Source organism: Lissotriton helveticus, chromosome 7 (assembly GCF_964261635.1).
Source record: "Lissotriton helveticus chromosome 7, aLisHel1.1, whole genome shotgun sequence".
NCBI classification, from domain to species: domain Eukaryota; kingdom Metazoa; phylum Chordata; class Amphibia; order Caudata; family Salamandridae; genus Lissotriton; species Lissotriton helveticus.
Window position 1 is genome coordinate 615,440,060 of NC_136068.1, and position 4,681 is coordinate 615,444,740.

Consider the following 4,681-nt stretch of genomic DNA (forward strand, 5'->3'; position numbering starts at 1 on the left):
AATTGAATGGCCCTTTTGTCAGATGACAACCTGCTGCAGTTTAGTGATATAATGGCACCACTAGACCAATCGCCCTGCGTGAGGATGGCACCGGAGGACCAGACATCAGCAATTACACACTAGGTAACTATCTGTGAATAGGACTGCACAGCAAGTAGGAAGTGTAATGGGAAAGTACACTGCACCATTGAAAGCATTGGGCTCCTATTTAGAGAGGGCCAGAGTTTGAAGTAGCAATTAAAGGCCCTTTTGTCAGATGACAACCTGCTGCAGCTTTGTGATATAATGGCACCACTAGACCAATCGCCCTGCGTGAGGATGGCACCGGAGGACCAGACATCAGCAATTACACACTAGGTAACTATCTGTGAATATGACTGAACAGCAAGTAGGAGGTGTAATGGGAAAGTACACTGCACCATTGAAAGCATTGGGCTCCTATTTAAAGAGGGCTAGAGTTAGAAGAAGCAACTGATTGGCCCTCATGTCAGATGACATCCTGTTGTGGCTTTGTGATGTAATGGCACCACTTGACCAATCGCCCTGGGTGACGATTACACTGGAGGACCAGACAACAGCCTTTACACACTAGGTAATTATCTGGGAATATGACTTCACAGCAAGTAGGAGGTGTAATGGGAAAGTACTCTGCACCATCGAATGCATTGGGCTCCTTTTTAAAGAGGGCTAGAGTTAGAAGAACACAGTTTCTAAATAGCAGTCCATCTGGAGTATCAGGGTCACACTCACAGAGAGCAGGGAAACCGGTTAAATAGCTTCCCTCTATCTGAAAGTAAGTCAATTGCTCTAACCTTAGACACCTCATTCCAGCCTGAAAGACGGTAATTAACTCGCAGGACAAATTGCCAGCACAAGTATCTGAAGAAGATTTTGTCAGCCACGTAGACAGTCAAAGTCTTTGATAAATTATCATGATGGCCATCGCATCATCCACATTGCTACCGTCTTAGAAGATTATATTTATGCGGAAGACCCTACTAAAAGGCACTGAGAGCCATCAGATGCTATGAACTTTTTATCAATGGCAAAATGATTAAATGAGAGTTTGACTTACCATACATATTGATCGAGGCATGGAGAAGGCTGAGGAATGAGCTTTCTTTCTTTTTTTTCGTCTCAGCAAGCAGAGAAATATTCCTCTGCAACACTGCCTCTGCTGGCCATTCAGTATAATCTGCAGATGGAAAAGTCCACTGTTAGTCAATTTTTAGAACTTTAATATTTCCAAACCAAATGCAACACTACCAAAAAATGACTTCTATAAAGCGTAAATTATTAGTACTATGGCGTGTCACATATTGTGAAAATCCAAAACTCACTAAAAATTATAATCTCAATTTAGATTTCAACCTAGCAAACTTCTTTCAATCCTAGGCCTCATTTGCTGGTACACTGTACACAACCCTAGCACCTGTATGAGGACTTGGATAAAAAGATCTCTTTGGCAGCCAAGAGATAGAGTACCCTTCTCACAGGAATGATTTCAGGTTATGGTACACCATAGCAATTCAGTGATCTGATACGTTAAGGGAGGAAGGTTTATGCTACGGTTAGTGGGAATAATAAAAACTATGAATAACAGATTCTAACATCTTCATTTTAGCACATCCCTATCAGTTAACCTATAGAGAACTCCAGAATGGTATGATGAACCACTCCTTCAAACAAATGTATACGTCTCAAATAATGGCCTAGGTCCTTTCATATCACCACCTTAGTCTTCATCTGGGCATCCTGTCCTCATTGCTCCCTTTTCTATACCATGATACATGTATCCTATTGCGTACTAGGCGACTGATTGGCCCTCATGTCTGATGACATCCTATTGTAGCTTTGTGATGTAATGGCACCACTTGACCAATCGCCCTGGGTGACGATTACACCGAAGGACCAGACATCAGCAATTACACACTAGGTAACTATCTGTGAATAGGACTGCACAGCAAGTAGGAAGTGTAATGGGAAAGTACACTGCACCATTGAAAGCATTGGGCTCCTATTTAGAGAGGGCCAGAGTTTGAAGTAGCAATTGAATGGCCCTTTTGTCAGATGACAACCTGCTGCAGCTTAGTGATATAATGGCACCACTAGACCAATCGCCCTGCGTGAGGATGGCACCGGAGGACCAGACATCAGCAATTACACACTAGGTAACTATCTGTGAATAGGACTGCACAGCAAGTAGGAAGTGTAATGGGAAAGTACACTGCACCATTGAAAGCATTGGGCTCCTATTTAGAGAGGGCCAGAGTTTGAAGTAGCAATTAAAGGCCCTTTTGTCAGATGACAACCTGCTGCAGCTTTGTGATATAATGGCACCACTAGACCAATCGCCCTGCGTGAGGATGGCACCGGAGGACCAGACATCAGCAATTACACACTAGGTAACTATCTGTGAATATGACTGAACAGCAAGTAGGAGGTGTAATGGGAAAGTACACTGCACCATTGAAAGCATTGGGCTCCTATTTAAAGAGGGCTAGAGTTAGAAGAAGCAACTGATTGGCCCTCATGTCAGATGACATCCTGTTGTGGCTTTGTGATGTAATGGCACCACTTGACCAATCGCCCTGGGTGACGATTACACTGGAGGACCAGACAACAGCCTTTACACACTAGGTAATTATCTGGGAATATGACTGCACAGCAAGTAGGAGGTGTAATGGGAAAGTACTCTGCACCATCGAATGCATTGGGCTCCTTTTTAAAGAGGGCTAGAGTTAGAAGAACACAGTTTCTAAATAGCAGTCCATCTGGAGTATCAGGGTCACACTCACAGAGAGCAGGGAAACCGGTTAAATAGCTTCCCTCTATCTGAAAGTAAGTCAATTGCTCTAACCTTAGACATCTCATTCCAGCCTGAAAGATGGTAATTAACTCGCAGGACAAATTGCCAGCACAAGTATCTAAAGAAGATTTTGTCAGCCACGTAGACAGTCAAAGTCTTTGATAAACTAACATGATGGCCATTGCGTCATCCACATTGCTACCGTCTTAGAAGATTATATTTATGCGGAAGACCCTACTAAAAGGCACTGAGAGCCATCAGATGCTATGAACTTTTTATCAATGGCAAAATGATTAAATGAGAGTTTGACTTACCATACATATTGATCGAGGCATGGAGAAGGCTGAGGAATGAGCTTTCTTTTTTTTTTTGTCTCAGCAAGCAGAGACATATTCCTCTGCAACACTGCCTCTGCTGGCCATTCAGTATAATCTGCAGATAGAAAAAAAGTCCACTGTTAGTCAATTTTTAGAACTTTAATATTTCCAAACCAAATGCAACACTACCAAAAAATGATTTCTATAAAGCGTAAATTATTAGTACTATGGCGTGTCACATATTGTGAAAATCCAAAGCTCACTAAAAATTATAATCTCAATTTAGATTTCAACCTAGCAAACTTCTTTCAATCCTAGGCCTCATTTGCTGGTACACTGTACACAACCCTAGCACCTGTATGAGGACTTAGATAGAAAGAACTCTTTGGCAGCCAAGAGATAGAGTACCCTTCTCACAGGAATTATTTCAGGTTATGGTACACCATAGCAATTCAGTGATCTGATACGTTAAGGGAGGAAGGTTTATGCTACGGTTAGTGGGAATAATAAAAACTATGAATAACAGATTCTAACATCTTCATTTTAGCACATCCCTATCAGTTAACCTATAAAGAACTCCAGAATGGTATGATCAACCACTCCTTCAAACAAATGTATACGTCTCAAATAATGGCCTAGGTCCTTTCATATCACCACCTTAGTCTTCAGCTGGGCATCCTGTCCTCATTGCTCCCTTTTCTATACCATGATACATGTATCCTATTGCGTACTAGGCGACTGATTGGCCCTCATGTCTGATGACATCCTATTGTAGCTTTGTGATGTAATGGCACCACTTGACCAATCGCCCTGGGTGACGATTACACCGAAGGACCAGACATCAGCAATTACACACTAGGTAACTATCTGTGAATAGGACTGCACAGCAAGTAGGAACTGTAATGGGAAAGTACACTGCACCATTGAAAGCATTGGGCTCCTATTTAGAGAGGGCCAGAGTTTGAAGTAGCAATTGAATGGCCCTTTTGTCAGATGACAACCTGCTGCAGTTTAGTGATATAATGGCACCACTAGACCAATCGCCCTGCGTGAGGATGGCACCGGAGGACCAGACATCAGCAATTACACACTAGGTAACTATCTGTGAATAGGACTGCACAGCAAGTAGGAAGTGTAATGGGAAAGTACACTGCACCATTGAAAGCATTGGGCTCCTATTTAGAGAGGGCCAGAGTTTGAAGTAGCAATTAAAGGCCCTTTTGTCAGATGACAACCTGCTGCAGCTTTGTGATATAATGGCACCACTAGACCAATCGCCCTGCGTGAGGATGGCACCGGAGGACCAGACATCAGCAATTACACACTAGGTAACTATCTGTGAATATGACTGAACAGCAAGTAGGAGGTGTAATGGGAAAGTACACTGCACCATTGAAAGCATTGGGCTCCTATTTAAAGAGGGCTAGAGTTAGAAGAAGCAACTGATTGGCCCTCATGTCAGATGACATCCTGTTGTGGCTTTGTGATGTAATGGCACCACTTGACCAATCGCCCTGGGTGACGATTACACTGGAGGACCAGACAACAGCCTTTA